We start from the raw sequence: 17,705 nt of genomic DNA on the forward strand, positions 1-17,705 counted from the left end.
TGGTTCACTAAAAATGTGATATTTGAGCTAATGGAAAGATGGCATTGTCAGATTAAAAAAAAAAAAACAGCTAAGAAAAGACATCTTGGACCTGAAGAATAACATGCACAAAAGACGGTAGTGCTTCCTTCCTTTGGGAACAGAGAATAATTTGGAACAGTTAGAGTAAAGAGTGCTTGAGGGAACAAGAGATGAGTCTGGGAAGGCAAGCCCTAGCCATGGTGTGTCACTGACAAGTTCTAAGCAAAGAACTGACATTGTCAGATTTGCGTTTTACAAAGTTTATTCTGGCAGCAGTTGGAAGGGTGTTAACGAAGAGGGTCTGGACTGCAGTCAAGGAAAGCAGCTGGGATGCTATAGAAAATGTGAATGGAAGGCTCAGCGATTGTTAGGTGCCAGCTCCACAAAATACGTTAAATTGTCTCTTCGTTATTCCCAGGGCACAGTATAGAGGCCCTAATGCAACCTTCTTTCCAAAGGATAATTGGCAAACATTTAAAGAATAAGGAAAAAAACATTAATCGCTTAACTGTTTTGTTGTAAACTATTTTTCATGCTATCACATTTAGTGGGAACCACCCCAAGGAAAATAGAATTATTTATTCATATAGCTCAGCACTCCTTAAACCTTCTGCCCTTTCACCTGAGAGATGTTTCCATGGCCTCAAGTATATATAATAGGTATACAAATCAAACATTAGCACTTGAGAAACCATAAAGAAGTTTATTTTATAAACAATCCCTTATTATACACAATGCTTTTACCATTTATTGAATGTGACAACCCAATTTTGCATACTCAGACAGATATGTTCATTTATTTTTCTGTAAAGAGTTAAATCTTGACTGAGTGTTTCACACTGCTGGACAGAGAGTACCTTCAACAGTTTCAGGTTGACTGCCATTTTGTTTTGTAATCATCAATGCTGAGAATACCGTGTCACAGAAATATGTAGTAAAAAATAGCAGAAATATGTTTAGCGCTATTCCAGAAATTGTTGGAGATTCTGCCCTAATCCTAAGCCAAAATACATTTCACCATGGCTAATGAAACTCAAGTAAGACACTCAAATAGCAATTTGTAAAATAAAACATTCTAATGCAATACAGTGCAAAGATGTACTAATTTGATACCCATGCTGAGAAATGATAGCAGGCAATCATTACAAGTGTCTGTTTTCTCATACTAAATCATTATACTTCCAAAAGAGTAGAAAGCTTTACATGTAGAGTAAAATCATGTGATTTAGAACACAGAATAGCCTCTCAGCAGCTGAAATGTTCCAGGGTTCATTGGTGTTGCATGGTATATGCAATAGCTTGAATGAAGCTGGCACCCATAAGCTTATAGAGAGGGGCACTACTAGGAGGTGTGGCTTTCTTGGATTGGATATGGCCTTGTTGGAGGAAGTATGTCACTGTAGGGGTAGGCTTTGTGGTTTCTTTGGCTCAAGCTTCCCTCAGTGAGACCATCAATCAAGGTAGGACTCTTAGCTCCAGCACCACATCGCACTCGTCCACGCTCCCTGCCATGATGTAATGGACTGAACCTCTGAAACCATAAGTGCGTCCCTGCAATTAAATGCTCTTATTTATAAGAGTTGCCTTGGTCATGGTCTCTTCACAGCAATAGAAACCTAACAAAGATAATATGGTAACATGCAACCAAGGATATGGTGGAGCTGCTTATATGGGCAATGCCCGAACTACATCAGATTCCATATACCTTTTTTTTTTTCCTTCTTGAGAAAATTTTTGTGTAGCCCAGTCTGTCCTCAAACTCATCATGTTAACAGACTGTGCAAATTCACTCTGTAACTAAGGATAACCTTGAACTTCTGTTCTTCCTGCCTCCACCTCTCAGGTTCTGGGGTTATATGTGTATGTCACCCAAGCCTAGTTTATCATTTATGTTAGGGCTAGAACCCAAGGCCTGATGCATGCTAGGCCAGAACTCTCTCAGTTCCCAGGCCTGAGTTCATTATACTTTTGGTTTTTTAGTTAATTTTTGGTTTTTGGACATTCAGAACACCTTCATGGTTAACAAATCTACTGTGACTTCTACACTCACTTATGCTACTCTGTATGGGGTTGAACCTGCCGTTTAAAAAGCTATGAATAGATCATTTCTTTGTGATGTTTTTTGTTGAAATTTAGTTTTCCTTGGCCTTTTTAACAAAGGACATTCCATGTCCATCATCTTTTAAACCGCTGTGCATGCAGAGATGGGGCTCTTTGCCCTCCCTGTGGCCTTGCCTCAACCTTTTTTCTGTAAAAATAGACATTTGTTAACTGTGTCTCAATGTTGTCTTTGTAGATGTGAAACACTCCTAAATTTCCCCTTGCTCTGAGTGATGCTGGCATGGAGGAGCTGAGAAATGAAAACCTTTCGATGACTCCACTGCACTGAATGCGTTGGGAGTTTATCTTCTACTGTCTACACAAATCTGAAAAGAACGCAAGCTTTTCAGTCAGCTCTGGACTAAGGCTTAGCTTTGCCGCTTATTACCGGTATGACCTTGGGCAGGTCACTTTACCACTGCTTAGTGGAAGGGATGAAAAACATAAAAGAAGCTAATGTTGGGACATTGCTTCAGGGCTCAATTAATAGGAATTGTAGTTCCCTCTCCAGAACCCTCGTCGGCCCCCAACCCTTGAAATAACCCACATTGCCCCTTTCATCTTCCTATCAGCATTGCACTTTAACTTGCATTCATGTATGATGATTCAAGGATCACCGCCCCTCGTCATCTTCTTTAGTTTGGTTGATTCAATAGTATTTTTTATCTTAATTTTGTTTACAGAGACACAATACTATTATATGGCTCAGCCCATCCTCCGACTCACAGGCTTCTTGCCTAATACTTCTGAGTACTGACATTTTAAGTGTGCATCACCTTGCCTAGCTTCCTTTTCATATGTGTTTGCCTTTTCTTATGTGTGGGTTTATGACCACTAGTGCAGGTGCCTAAGGAGGCCAGAAGATGAAGCTGAAGCCACAGGTGGCTATGATCTTCCTGAAATGAATGCCGGGAACAAAACTCTGGTCTTCTGGAAGTGCACTATGAGCTCTTAGTGCTGAGCCATCTACCCAACCCCTCATATATCTTTTTATGGAAAACATTTTACACAATATTCTATGACATGACATCATAATCTGGTCAGTTCTCCCAGTTGGCTATTCTCCTCTTAGCTCTCTCTCCATTTCTGTCTATCGTGTGTGTGTGTGTGTGTGTGTGTGTGTGTGTGTGTGTGTGTGTGTGTGCTACGTGTGCACACATGTGGATGGAAGCTAGTTGCAAACTTCAGATGTTATTCCTCTGGAGCAGGCCCGTGAGTGTTTTTGAGTAGCCCATCAGCCTGGGGCTCACTGATTAAGCTAGGCTGGCCAACTAGCTAGCAAGCTCTGGATCTGTTTCTTCTTCCCCTGAACTAGGATTGCAAGCAAGTGCCACTTTGTGTGTGTGGGGGGGGGCGGGGGGGTAGGGTTGTCTGTCTGTTTTCCCATGGTTTCTGAGGATTGAGCTCATGTCCTTTCAAGATGAGCCTTTACTAACTGAGCTATATTATCTTCCCACCCATTTCATAGCATTTTCTGCCTTTTCTTATCTTTTGGAAGTTTATTTCTTAAACCAAGTCTGGTGACATGTACCTGTAATCCCAACGCTTGGAAGCAGAAAGATCAAGCATTCACTCAGCTTTAGACACTGATCATGGCTCTCCTGGGTTCAAGACTCTCGAGAAACAAAGAGGTTACATCCTTACCAATAATAAGATTAGCTATAAAAGTAAATCATTAAGAATAATTTCTCCATTGTTCCCTTGCAAATGTGCTTTGTCTTATAAGCTTCCCCAATTAAGTAATCCTACCATGATGTGGTTTGTGATAACTTTTTGTTATTTTTTAAAATATATTTTGCTTCATTATCTGAAAGCCTGGACCCCTGGTTTTCTCCCATCCATGAGAAAATTTCAAGGAAATCATGATTTTCAAGGTTTTCCAGTTCACTACCCACAACTTAACTTTCTTTTTAGTGGGTGTTAATACTTCGGGTTCAATCTGCTTGCCCTGAACTTTTATGGAGGTTTCAACATTTTAAAGCTGTTTTCCAACTCCCACATACCTAGCTATTCTTGGCCCATAATCATTTCATTTGGGGTCTGGCTCTGTTAATTTTTAGTTAACCTTTAAGTAGCACTACAAATATCTTTTCTTATTCTTCCTACTCAATTGCTGCTTTGGTACTATGCACTGTGTGTGTGTGTGTGTGTGTGTGTGTGTGTGTGTGTGTGTGTGTGTGTTAAAGATTCTTGTTTATTTTAAGTAACTTTTATTTTATTTCTTTATTCTACACATAGAACAGGGACCATTACACTCTGCATTTCTTCCTATATACATTAAATGTAATTTAGGATATTCGTCAGTTTTGAAGTAATTTAGAAACTGGAGATTATTTCAGTGATTGCAGCTTTCCCATCCTTTGATAATATGGTTGACAAGTACTTCACAAATGCGAGCCCTGATGCCAACCTTCAACAAAGACCCATTTCCAAAACCAGTGAATTATGCTCAGAGAAAAGAACACAATCTTTTTTATTTTATTGAAATTCCTGTCATAATGCCTTTAGCAATTTTGTATTCAGTTCAACAACCCCAAATCAAAAATCCCCACAGATATTTCTGAGTGCCTACTGTTTACTTCTATCATGATGCATAAGCTCCATCTAATTTCCATAGTATATTTTAATATTAATGAAGAAGATAGAGGGAAATCTGAGCTTTACTTTTCTCATTGAGTAAAAACAAAGGCTGCTAGAAGTCTTTAAGTCTTCAAACAACTCCGGGGGAAATATTGATGTTAATCTCATATGTATCTTTCAACTCAACAGAAAAAAAAGTCAACATCTGGAGCAGGAGACAGAGAAAAATCAGAAAAGACCTTTGAGTTACTTAGGTAATGACCAAAGGCTGTTAAATGTACTGGTGTTCCCTGACCAACCTTCCTGGTTAACCTGTGTCATCAAAATATATGCAGATATGTGGGTTCTATTTCCTGCATCACCGGATGATCCATGAGTTTTCCATTCCAGTCTGGTCATAGGAAATAATTCAGGCATTCAAAGAAATACATACTTTCTACTCACAGACTGCTGTGGTTTAATATGATTTGTCTCCACTAAATTCATGTTAAGGCTTCAACCCTGATTTAACTGTGTCAAGTCATAATATGATCATTAAGAGATATTTAGGCAATACAAGTTCAATCCTCATGAATGGATTAATGTAGTTCTTGCAAGACTGGGGTTAGTTACCAGAAGAGTGGACTATTATAGTACAAATTTGGCTTCTTTGGTTCTCTTATGCTTCTCTTCCTCAAGTACTCTCTTGCCCTTTCCCCTTAAGGTCCTCTGGTGACAGAGGCTAAGAAAATGTTGGTGAGCCATGAGATAAAATAAATCACTTTACTTTTTTAAATATATTTTTAAATGAAATAGAATTACATCACTTTTTTCCTCCTTCTAGCTCCCTCCCAGGTATACCTCTTCAATCCCTTCCACTGCTCTCAAATTGATAGCCTCTTTATCTTTGAGTCTTATTGTTACATACATATACATCTATATGTACACACATACATATATATGTATGTATATATATATATATATACACATGTTTAGTCCATATTTGGTTTTGTATATATTGTTTCAAAACTGGCCACTTTACATTAGATAACAAATAAGGGTCTCACCATTTTGAGAGACTAATTGTCCTCCCAGCATTCATTAGTGTCCTGTAGTTCTTTGTCTAGGAGTGGGATCACATGAAATTTTACCCCTCCCACTTTAGCATATCCATTGATACTGACATTGTTCTGGTTTTATTTATGCAGTTGTTTCTAGGATAGACTGTTTTACAGCACACATCCTAGTTGTATTAATCTTCTATTGCTATAATAAAACACTATGACCAATTATAGAAGAAAGGTTTTATTTTGGGATTACAATTCCAGAGAGATAGGAGTCCATTGCCATCGTGGAGAGGAACATAGCAGCAGGCAGGCAGGAATGGTGCTGAAGCAGCAGATGAGAGCTCATATATTGGTTTTCAAGTAGGAGGCAGAGAAAATGCTGGGAATGGTGGGGAGGTTACATTTCCCACCAAGGCCACACCTCCTCATATTTCCCAAACAGTTCCATCAATGGGACCAAGTATTTAAACATGTAAGGCTATGGGAGGCATTCATATTAAAACCACCACACAGGTATTGTGATGTTCCCTGAGTCACAGATATAGGAGCTGTGTGATACAGTTATATCTGTTGGGGCTGAGCTTTCCAAAATCCAATGATCTCTTCGTTGTGTCCAGGTTGTGGTTTTCTGTGTTGGTGTCCATTTGCTGTAAAGAGAGGTTTCTTTGATGAGGGGCAGTAGCTACACTCAACCTGGCTTATACGGTTACTATATGTTGTATATTCACATCTGAGATTTGTCCCTAGAAATTACAGATGAGAAAAAACGTGTCATTTATTTTTTTGGTTCTGGGTTACCAAGTTCAATATATGATATCTTTTCTAGTTCTACCAATTTGATGACATAAGTTACAAAATAATCCCACACTAGTTCAGAACTACATATAATAAAAGGTTATTTACTTAGGGGTAGACTCACAAATCACAGTCCTAGATCACACTCCTCTGCACAAACAGGAAACAGGAACTGAATCTAGCAGCTGGAAGCGAGAGCTGAAAGCAAGAGAGCAAGTGTACACTTTACAGTTGCATGTATAGTATAAGAGACAAAGCCCAAGTGGGCTGGTATCTTAAAGGCTATTGGCTGAAGGAACTCCCACAGCACCAATTGACTTGCAAATGTCATGATTTCATTTTTTACATCTGAATAGTATTCCATTCTGTATATGTACTACATTTTTGTTATCTGTCATTTAAAGAACATTTAGGTTGTTTCAATTTCCTGGCTATTGTGAATAAGGCAACAATAAACATTGATAAGTAAGTATCTGTGGAGTGAAGCCTCTTTTCTTTGTAGTTGTACAGCCTCCAATGTTCTGTTATAGAAAAAGAGAACAGATAATAACACTGCCATTTTCAGGTCTACATAACCTATCACTCCTTTATCCTATCTACACACATTGACTTACTTTTAAAAATTATTTATTTGTTTATATTTCATGTGTATAGGTGCTTTCCTGCATGCATGTCTATATACCATGTACAGTTAGTGTCTGCAGAGGTGAGAAGAGGAGGTAGAATCCCCTGGAACTGGAGGTATGGACAGATGCCTTAACCATTAAGCCATGTCTCTAGTCCCTACATGGGCTAATTAAAATTATTTATTCTAGTTTTAATTACATATATGTGTATGGATGTATGCATATGGGTATGTGCATGTGTAAGTGCAAGTGCCCACAGAGTTCAGAAGAGAGTATTAGATCTCCTGGAGCTATAATTGGTTATGAACTGCCCAATGTGGGTATTGGGAACCAATTAAAACCCGAGTCCTTTGTAATGGCATAACATACTCTTAACTTCCGAGTCATCTCTCCAGCGCATATTGGCTGACTTAAAACAAAATTGCAAGGATAGTTTCCAGCCATATTGGAAGGACACTTTCTTTTTCCGTCAGACAAGGAAGAAAAAGTTCCCTTTGTGAAAGGCATCTTGAGAAGGACACTAGAGTGGAAAGTCCAAAGAGATAGAATAAGCAATATTTACCATAGGTTCTTTGGGCTGGGTTTGATGTTCTTTCAGAGAGAAGAGCTTAAGGTAGAAGTTGAAGACAAACATAGTAATAGCATGTAGATAGATACATTGTTCTGGACACAGACAACCATCTTATCATTACGATCCATAAGACCAATGAAATCCCTCACAGATAATTTTTTTAACTTTTTATGTGTAAATGTATTTTGATTTCATGCATGTCTGTATACCATGTGCATGCCTGTTACCCATGAAAGCCAGAAGAAAGTTTCAAATCTTCTTGGAATGAATTTATAGATGGTTGTTATCTGCCTTGTAGGAGCTGGGAATCAAAGCTGGGTCCTCCATAAAAACAGTAGGTGTTCTTCACCCCTGGACCATCTGTCCAGTTCCCCTCAAGGATATTTTAAAGACAGCAGGTACAAACAAATGGGAATATAAAGGGAAGAATATAGCAAGCAACACTCAGGAGTAACTGACAACTCTATTTGTGGACACATGTGAAGTATTAGTCTGAGGACTCTCAAAATTACTGGAGAATACTTAAAGGTTGTGAAGTTGAGATCCTTCTACACAGTTGGAAGTTAGCAACTCAGTAAAAATCGGAAGCTGGGCAGTAGTGGCACATACCTTTAATCCTACCACTCCAGGGGCAAAGGCAGGTGAATCTCTGTGAGTTCAAGGCCAGCCTAGTCTACAGACTGAGTTCCAGGACAGACTCCAATGTTACACAGTTTCGAAAAACAAACAAAAAATAGGCATTGGGTTACTGCTGATAATACTTTCCCCCACACTACCATACAAAGCGCTGGATGTCATCAAGAGCTACAACTCAACCTTGAGACACTTCATCCTCAAAAAGAATTTAGGCCCCAGGAGTGGAAAAAGAAAGTTAACTGTAGCCATTCTTTGCAGAACACAGAACACACTCTTTCCTCACCATTCACATATGCACACTTCACCATTCTTGTTTACTTTAAAAGCAGTTCCAAAAGGATACATTGTCACATCCCCATTCTTCTCTTAATTTTCCTTGTACTCCTACCCCTCTCCATCCAGTAACAAAGTGCATTAATTCTGATTCAAGATTTGGTTTCTCCTGAAAAGTTAAACTTTTTCTTGTGGTCCCTTGTTATCCAAAAGAAAGAGGCATCTTTAATCACCCAGCTTCTCAGTTTGTTCTCAGAGCCCTCCGAAGTATCTTTTTATCCCTCACAATTACTGATCCCCTTTGCATTTCTGTGCACCTCCATCTTTCTCCACTTTACCAGCCTATCCAGTAACCAGCAAGCTAACTTCAATAAGAGCAAAAACCACAAGTTTAATCACCCCAGGGCACTTATCACAGAATAAAGAATAACCTCTCGGCCAAAAATTTGACCTTGAGACTTCAGGAAAAGTTCTTAAAAGTTGGGACAGCGGTACCTCTTTATCTACAGTTTTGTTTTCTGCAGTTTCCCTCTAATGCACTAGGATCTGAAAGTATTAAATGAATACTTTTATCACTATGAACTTAAAATTTAACCTGCATGACATTTCAAGGAATATGATGAAATCTCATGTCATCTCTGTTAGAACAGGCATTACCCCATTATCTCTTGTGTTTTGTGTAGGGATATAGCCCCACCCATTGGGGGCGTGTTCACCTCAGGCTAATGTTTACGGATAAATCTGCCGGGCGTGATCCCAGCAGCCCCCCTTTTTGCTCTGCCTTTCCTGTTCTCCGCGGGAACCTGTGGTCCTGTAAGTCTATTTCCTTATTAAAGCTGTATATATTTTTATAATCTTTCTGCATTCATTTACGCCGCCACATTTTGGCGTCCAACGTCGGGCTATTTTGCCCCCACCCCAGCACAGGGGGGGCGCAAGCTCCATCTTTCCCAGCCTTTGCGAGCAAGTTAGTTACCGGAGCTCAGGTTTGCCTGCCCATTAGTAGCTCTGCTCTCTTTATTATCAGATATCTCACAGTATCACAGTGTTTGTGCTCAAGTAACCATTACGTAGTAGCCTGATACTCCCACAATGCCTGATTATATAATAATAATGATTAATAACAATAATAAAAGAAGAGCATGTCTGCTCCTAGGTATGGTTGAGGAGACACTTGATTGTATATAAAAGGGAAAACACAGTCAGATGCAAGGACATCTGGAAGAGTTCAGAGTGAACATAACCTTGAGCCAGGACATGTGAAAAGAGGGGGTAGGAGAGAGGGGACAGGAGCTGCCAACTAAGAGAGGGCTCCTGGGCCAAGAGACTGAGTTCTATAGGGACCAGATGAGCTGTAGGAAGGAAAGACCAGCCCCGTACCTTGACTGGAGAATTTGGGGTAGGAAGCTGAGTATGCCACCCAGGAGGGCCCTGTAATAGGTGGAGACTGAGGGATGCTGGGAGAACATCAGCTTTGATATGTTAATGGGCACCTCAGTTAGCCATTTGTCCTGGGTTTGAAATTTCAATGCCAATGTTATTCAACCATTAAAGCTTGGTATTATCTCACACCATTAAAGAAGGGTGAATGGAGTAGAACTGTGAGAAATTTCTTTATTCTATCAAAGATCATTGGCTAGCCAAACACTCATATTTCCTGAACCTTTTCCCTTCCCCAATGAGCCAATTTGCCAGTCACATTTGATTGTCATGTTCAGCTCTCACCAATCAATCACATGAGATGTTGTCACCACTTACAGCAGAGACATGAAATGGATGTCATCTTGGTCAGGTGTGTCTATTACTCTGGTTTGGGTATTAAAGCACCCCTTTTTACAGAAAGAATTGCCTTGTTGAACTATTGCCATTCGTGTGTTTCTTTGTGCTATATTGGTATTATTCTTTTTTCTAACACTATAAAATATCTGTGAAACAGACTACAGCAATACAACATTTGCTATAGTCAACTGTAATAGTTATTCAAATTTACTGTTGATTATTGTTAATCTCTCCCTGTGCCTGATCCTTGAATTAAATGTTAACATAAGCATATATTTTCAGAAATTATAAAGAAAAATAAGGTCATGGGAAAGGAGCTGGCACAGAAGAACTTTGCTGGGAGATGCAGCCCTGAAGATGGATAGCCTCTTTCCTATCCAGAAAAAAAGAGATGCACTAGGAGAGATGGCTTACATAGCATGACAATGGGTATGAAATAAAGAATCTTCAAATCCCCCAAATAAAAGCTTTTGATATTTTGTGGTTTGGAGAGAGGTTATTTATTTGTTTTTTGATTGTTAGAGGTTTTCAAGAGAGTGGCAGGAAGTTCCAAAATATGAGATTTAGCCTGGCCTAGATATCAAGGGACAAAAGGCAGCAGGTATATTACAGTTACAAGGGAGAGGTCCTGGGCTTGATTTTCCTGCTAAGACTGGAGGACTGATTCTTCTCAGCAGGTGCTGGCCAGTTCTTTGTTTTAAGGATGAAATTCAGATGGTGGGAAACATGACCTGATTTCTGAGAGGGTCAGAAAGGCAGCTAGAGGGTCTGTGATCGAACCCATATGTATAAGAAAAATATAGAATATATATGGTTCAATACTATTCAATTTTACAAATCCAATTGAGACCTTGGAATGTATCCTGAGGATAAAAGAGGGCTTATATCAAGAAACCAGTGACTTGCTGTAAATTCCCACAGCTTAGAAGTTGTATATTTAGGGTTCAGTAGGCTCCTTCATATTGGAAAGCCTGAAAACTTCAAAACCATGCACCTCCTGCTCCTTCACTTTTAATTTATTCTTTTACTCATGTGTGTTTGGAGATAGAGTCTTGTGTCTTAGGCTAGGCTTTCCTCAAATTAGAATCCTCTTGCCTCAGCCTCCTGAGTACAAAGTGCTGGGATTACAGAGATACACCACTCACCCCTAACTGTTACATTTTCCTGGAATTCCATTTTCTAATAGGTGTTTTCTAGAAAATAATTTTCCAGCAGTCACAATAAAGTCTAGATTCTACTTCGCTTTCATATAAAGTCTAAGGATAAATAAAAACTTATTTAACATGTTAGTCAGATTTCTATAACTATAACACAATTAGAGAATCAATTGTAAAATGGAAAAGTTTATTTTAGCTCATGGTTTGGAAAGTTTCAGTTCATGGGACCTGTGGTGAGACGGCACAACACTGCAGGAGCGCCAGTGTATTAGTCAGGGTTCTTGAGAGTAACAAAATTTACAGAATGAATATCTATCATTGTCTATCTATCTATCTATCTATCTATCTATCTATCTATCTATCTATCTATGTATCTATCTACCTATCTATCTATCTATGTATCTATGTATGTATGTATGTATCTATCTATCTATCTATCTACATTATATATGCATGGAGATTTATTAGAATGACATACAGGCTGCAGTCCAGCTAGTCCAACATCTACCAACAGTTCAGTCCATAGTGATGGATGTCTCAGCTGGTCTTCATTATGTGCAGGAATCCTAACAAAGTAGGCTTTAATGCCAGGGAAGGAAAGGACTTGCTAAGGAGAGTACTAGAAAGCAGGCAAAAAAAGAGCTACCAGCAGAAGGTGTGGTCTCCATCAAAGGGGGAATCTTCCCATCTCAGAACATCTGGATTAAAAGGGGGTCTTCCCATCACAAAGATCCAGATTAGAAGTGAGTCTTTCCACTTCTAATGATTTAATTTAAAAAAAAAAAATCCCTCACAGGTATGCCCATCCATTAGGGTTTTGGTTAATTCCAGCTTCTCAAACACCTGGGTTTTAGTTAATTCCAGCTACCCAACTATTTTGGTTTTAGTTAATTCCATATATATTAAGTTGTCAACCAACAAAAGCCATCATACCCAGAAAGCAAACAAAGGGGCTGAGGAGCCCTTAGGATGTACCGGGACACGCTCTCAGTGATATTAAGACCTCCTACTAGACCCTACCACTTAAAGCTTCTACTACATTCAAATAGTACAACTCTGGGGGCTGGAGAGATGGCTCAGAGGTTAAGAGCATTGCCTGCTCTTCCAAAGGTCCTGAGTTCAATTCCCAGCAACCACATGGTGGCTCACAACCATCTGTAATGGGGTCTGGTGCACTCTTCTGGCCTGCAGGCATACACACAGACAGAATATTGTATACATAATAAATAAATAAATATTTAAAAAAAAATAGTACAACTCTGGAGGCTAAACCTTTAACATACAGGCCTTTGGAGGTCATTTAAGAGCAACCTAATTTTCTTTTTGGCTAGGGGATGATGTTTGGGGGGGTCACCTTCACATAATTACTAATTTATAACTTCAGTAGCTATATATTCTGCTAGATTTTGATATATTCTTATTGATCTACATTTTGAACTAATAAAAAACTTGCGGTAATAGGTGAAAACTGTCAAAATGTGGTTTTCAAAATCATATCAAAATGGCTAGAAAAGGACTATCATGAAGAAAGGGGTTGTCATAGGTCTACTTTGTAGTAATGAGGACAGGACCTTGGTGGGTGAGTCAAAATTATGCTGTTTTGTTATTCAGAAGCAGTAGGGTTGGGACCGATCTGCAGGAATTGTACATTTGTAAATAGAAGTAGGTTAAAGTAATTAATCCTATGTCTTGCAGCTCTAACATTTTCTCCCTTAAGAGAGATTACCTAGGGTCCAAGGCAACTAACAACAAGGTGTAATGATAAAGTGGTTGCATTTCTCTGATCTTGGAACAGTTTATGTGTTTCAGTGTGTGTTAGTTTTTTGTGGCAAAGTGTACCAAAGAGTAAGTCTGAATTTGGTGAACCCTCATAGTCTTACTGAAGAGAGAGGCATTAATGCTTTTAGAAGCATAAAGTCACAATTGTAAAAGCAGTTCACTTGACAGAGCCCAAAAGCAATTAGATACCATACTGAGAGTGCGAGTAGGGGTAAGATCCTGGTTGATACTTCTGTCGACCTGACAGAAGATAGAGCTATCAAAGAAGAGGAATCTCAGTTGAGGAAAGTGCCTCCATAGAACTGACCTGTAAGCAAGCCTGCAGGGCATTTTCTTGATTTATGATTGATGTGGGAGGCCCAACATACTAGGGGCGGTGCCAACCCTGGCCAGGCGGCACCCTGGACAGGCAGTCTTATAAGAAAGCAAGCTGAGTTGAGGACAAGGCATGGAAAACAAGTCAGTAAACAGCACTCCTCTGTGCCCTTGGCTTCATATCCAGTCTGTAGCTTCTTTCCTTGAGTCCTGCCTTGTTTTCCCCAGATGATAGACATGACTTGTAAGCCAATTAAACTCTTTCTTCCCCAAGCTGCTTTTGCTCATGGTGTCTGTCACATCAATAGAAAGTGGGGAAGGGGAAGCTTCAATAACATGGGTGGATGATTTCTCTGTTTCTACTTTCATGTATAATGAAATGAACATATGAAGAAGAAGCCCTGCCCATTACTTTTGGGGGTATCACTTTTTTAAATTACAGTGTTATTCAAGCCCATGGATAAATTACCTCATTTAGGAGTCTTACTCTGGCCATTTCATTGCGGAAATGTGTCCTTCATCTGTTCATATGAGAGAAAACATTAAAGCAGCTTTCATAAAGTCATTCATAGAACAGCAAAAATATAGTCCTTCAATCTAATGCCTTGCTAGCACAGTAAAATTCATGTTACTTTAGACCAGAGATAGAACACTTATTTTTGTGCCAAGCATGGTATTGACAGAAGAACAAAGACATTTTCGTTTTATTTATTTATTTATGTATTTATTTATGCCAAAAACCAGATTTGGTTTAATATTGCAACAATAGAAAACAAACCCAAGCACTACACACTAACAAACATACTACAACCCAAGAAAGGGGGCATGCAGAGGCTACAATCATAAGCTAAATGTTTACAGGGCACCACAGAACTGTCTATGACCCCGTTGTAGCGGTGGTGGTACAAGCAAGTACTATATCTGGAGATACCAGTTCCCACCCCAGCAAAACCTTATTTTCACACAACAGTAGAAGGCATAGTCACTTAAGAGTATACAGTCCTCACAACGAAGACGTGGACCTGCTGCGTTTTGGTGGCTTCACTGGCTCTTTTTCCAAGCTGCTAGTACTACAGCAACAAATAACAAACAAGGCCTCATGGCTTCTGGCTGATCCGAGCACTTTCAAGGGCACAGATGTGAAATTCCATCAGTCTCAGTCTTGGCTGCAGTTCCGTATTTCACTCCAAGGAGTAGGTAATGACAACAGCTAGCCCACAATTGAGATTCCCTTTATCCTTGGAGGCTCTTATTTAGGACCCTGTTCTTGTGAACACAGGTGGGGCACAGCATGTTGTCCTCCAGATGTGGGGGTGGAAAGGTACAGGCTGGCAGCAGAAAGAGGGCAATCACTTTCCCCTTCTTCTCAGGTACGCAGACTTGTCCAGCGAGGAACTGCAGCCGAACCCATCCTCTTGAGTCTGTTGGAAGGCTTCTCCCTTGGACCACACACCACAGTTCCCCATAGGTCTCGGGTGTTGTAATGGACTGTAGGACCTCGTTCTTGTTAGCATTGGCTGCAATCCTGGACCAAGACGCCAACACTGCCTCAGAGGCAGTTGTGGTCACAACCATCGTGCTGACCTCTTCATAGAGGACAGAAGGTTTAGTAAGGGCGTGCATCTGCTCCTCGGGTACAGGGACCATTTCAAGAGGAACTATCCCAAGAGATGCCCTATCATACAACAAAAGTATATGCTCAACTATGTTCATAGCAGCATTGTTTGTAATAGCCAGAACCTGGAAACAACCTAGATGCCCTTCAATGGAAGAATGGATGAAGAAAGTATGGAATATATACATATTAGAGTACTACTCAGCAGTAAAAAACAATGACTTCTTGAATTTTGCATACAAATGGACAGAAATTGAAAACACTATCCTGAGTGAGTTAAGACAGACTCAAAAAGAGGAACATGGGATGTACTCACTCATATTTGGTTTCTAGCCATAAATAAAGGACATTGAGACTATAATTCGTGATCCTAGAGAAGCTAAATAAGAAGGTGAACCCAAAGAAAAACATTTAAGCATCCTCCTGAATATTAACCTTCATCAGGCGATGAAAGAAGACAGAGACAAGGAGAATGGCACAGGAACTTTCATCTGGCGATGGATCGAGAGAGAGACAGAGACCCAATTTGGATCAACCGTCTGAGCTCTTAAGGTCCAAATGAAGAGCAGAAGGAGGGAGAACATGAGCAAGGAAATCAGGACCACGAGGCGTGCACCCACCCACAGTGACAGTGGAACTGATCTATTGGGAGCTCTCCAAGGCCAGCTGGACTGGGACTGAATAAGCATGGGTTGAAACTGGACTCTCTGAACATGGCGGACAATGAAGGCTGATGAGAAGCCAAGGACAATGGCACTAGGTTTCGATCCTAATACATGAACTGGCTTTGTGGGAGCTTAGCCTGTTTTGATGCTCACCTTCCTGGGCCTGGATGGAAGTGGGAGGACCTTGGTCTTCCTGTAGGGCAGGGAATTTGGACTGCTCTTCAGTAGCGAGAGGGAGGGGGAATGGACTGGGGGGAGGAGAAGAGGAGTGGGGATAGGGGAGGGGAGAGGGGGGAGGGGGCAATGTGTGGGAGGAGGGGAGGGAAATGGGAAACGGGGAGCAGTTGGAAATTTTAATTAAAAAAGAATAAAAAAAATATATAATAAAAAAAAAAAAAAAAAAAAAAAAGAAGACAGAGACAGAGACCCACATTGGAGCACCGGACTGAAATCTCACGATCCAAAGGAGGAGCAGAAGGAGAGAGAGCACGAGCAAGGAACTCAGGACTGCGAGGGGTGCACCCACACACTGAGACAATGGGGATGTTCTATCGGGAACACACCAAGGCCAGCTGGCCGGGGTCTGAAAAAGCATGGGACAAAACCGGACTCGCTGAACATAGCGGACAATGAGGACTACTGAGAACTCATGAACAATGGCAATGGGTTCTTGATCCTATTGCACGTACTGGCTTTGTGGGAGCCTAGGTAGTTTGGATGCTCACCTTACTAGACCTAGATGGAGGTGGGTGGTCCTTGGACCTCCCACAGGGCAGGGAACCCTGATTGCTCTTTGGGCTGACGAGGGAGGAAGACTTGATTGGGGGAGGGGGAGGGAAATGGGAGGCGGTGGCGGAGAAGAGGCAGAAATCTTTAAGAAATTAATTAATTAATTAATTAAAAAAAGAGGAACTATCTCCTGAGGACATGACTCTTGTCCCTCCTCCGTCTCCGTCTTCATTTTTTTCCGACGTATCTTCACCCTGGCCTCTTTCGGTGTGTCAGGAATGTTCTCTAATTCAGGCATTTGTTTGGGGAAAGAACTTGCAAGGAGTCGTTTGTAAGTCTCTAATTTCTGGCCTTTGTTGCTCAGCTTCTGCTTCTTGCCCCATTCCCGCAAAATGTCTTGGTGAATCAGGTTCACTGGGGGCAGATAATCCAGTAGAGGAGGAACTGGTATTTTCCTAGGAGTGGGTTTTGGAGTCTCAGCATCTCCTGCTTTCTTGTTTGATTTACAGTCGTCCTCTTTTGCTGTCTTGTTTGCTCTTTTTTTTCTTTGCAGGGGACTTTGCAAAGGATGTGCTACACTGACTAGACATCATGCAGTCCACTTCTCTCGGCTCTCTTGTGCTGCTGAGCTCCTTGTTTCCAGCATCCTCCATCTTCGATTTAGATGAAACCGCCGAAAGAAAATTCTTCCCGACATTTTCGTTTTAAATATGAAACTAAAGCACAAAGCATGTAAGTGCTTTGTCGAGTTACCATAGAGAAATCCCCATACCCCTGGAACTCCATGTGTCCTCCAACACCAGCACACACTTTCCTTTCCTTGTGTCATCCATTCAAGTTCTATAAGGAAAGGCACGTTGCCAATCTGAGAACATTGTAATGAAAACTCCTGGCCTGATACTCATAAAGAAAATCCCAGGGACAGATGTTGATCAGCTGAACTAAAAGGTACTACACTCACTAGTACAATCATGAATTCAGCAACAATTTGGGAATCCTCAGGGCTCTCATTTCCCTA

The 17,705-nt window shown here is 40.5% G+C and overlaps 1 pseudogene; it reads right to left on the reverse strand.

Annotated features, from left to right (window-relative positions):
- Positions 1 to 14,911: 14,911 nt before the first annotated feature.
- On the reverse strand, positions 14,912 to 17,340 carry LOC130868276 (developmental pluripotency-associated protein 4-like; annotated as a pseudogene).
- Positions 17,341 to 17,705: the final 365 nt, after the last annotated feature.

The sequence above is a fragment of the Chionomys nivalis genome, chromosome X, assembly GCF_950005125.1.
Source record: "Chionomys nivalis chromosome X, mChiNiv1.1, whole genome shotgun sequence".
Classification (NCBI taxonomy): domain Eukaryota; kingdom Metazoa; phylum Chordata; class Mammalia; order Rodentia; family Cricetidae; genus Chionomys; species Chionomys nivalis.